Source organism: Metopolophium dirhodum, chromosome 4 (genome assembly GCF_019925205.1).
Source record: "Metopolophium dirhodum isolate CAU chromosome 4, ASM1992520v1, whole genome shotgun sequence".
Lineage (NCBI taxonomy): Eukaryota > Metazoa > Arthropoda > Insecta > Hemiptera > Aphididae > Metopolophium > Metopolophium dirhodum.
In genome coordinates, this window is record NC_083563.1 from 8,820,747 (window position 1) to 8,821,830 (window position 1,084).

The 1,084-nt window shown below is 35.9% G+C and overlaps 1 non-coding gene across 1 annotated transcript; it reads right to left on the reverse strand.

The window, feature by feature from the left end:
- Positions 1–682: 682 nt before the first annotated feature.
- Positions 683–764, reverse strand: Trnas-uga (transfer RNA serine (anticodon UGA)). Its single transcript has one exon. It is a non-coding gene; the product is annotated as a tRNA-Ser (tRNA).
- Positions 765–1,084: the final 320 nt, after the last annotated feature.

A 1,084-nucleotide genomic window follows, 5' to 3' on the forward strand; every position in this document is an offset into this window, starting at 1 on the left:
AATATTGTATGTGTGGCGTACCTCTGTGTACGACAAATAGAGACGGGCAGTTAAGAGAGAGTGAGTGAGATGGCGTGAGAGAGAGTAGATATTATTATATATAGGCTTCTCCATGGGAACGGTTTCTTGAATGGACGCGAAAGGACGGGAAGGCACGTAATCCACTATAGATAAAACATGCAAATGGACCCATTAGAGGAGACGACACACACATACACACACTGTAGTTCGTGGGCAATAATGCATGCCGTATTATAGATGTATAATGTGCTCGTGTGTATTGTACACAATATTATATACCTATATATATATAATATTATACGTGTATATTGCTGGATGACGGCCGATCACCGGTATAACCTGTAATACACTGAAGCCGGATGAGTTTATATTCCATTAAATTTATATTGCTCGTTCCTGAGTATAATTTCATATTATGTGCGTACGGATAATCGATAACGTTGGTTTTTGGGCTGCGCCTTATTTTTAGTTTGGATTTTCGGTTTTTGGTATGGATAATAATATCTTGATATAAACCTGGTTATATTTTCAAACGCTTACTAATTTGAAACTGTAGGCAAATACGTTTAGTTTGACATGAACAGGAGCGTAGTGTACTATATAGCACCGTGAAAAACCGGAAACAATGAAAAGTGACGTAGGAAAAACTGCAAAAAATTTTCGCTGCGGGCAGGACTCGAACCTGCGCGGGTAAAACCCATTGGATTTCAAGTCCAACTCCTTAACCGCTCGGACACCGCAGCATTGGAAACATCAGTGCGCGTATTATACATTTAAGGGTAACTCTAAGGGTACTTGGGAACGGTGTGAAAAATATTGTGGTATAATATTGTATAAATAATTTAAAATATTAAGCTTTAATATTTTGTACATTTCTTCGTTCAAGTACAGATATTAAAAATTGACGTAAATGCGAAAATTTTCAATTACATAAATAAACAACTAAAACAGTTTAAGGAAAATCGGGAAACTTTAAAAATTTTGAACTTCAAAACTTCGAACGTCGATATCTTGAACCAATATTTGCAAGAAGTAAGAACAATAAAGTCTTGAATATGTAAAA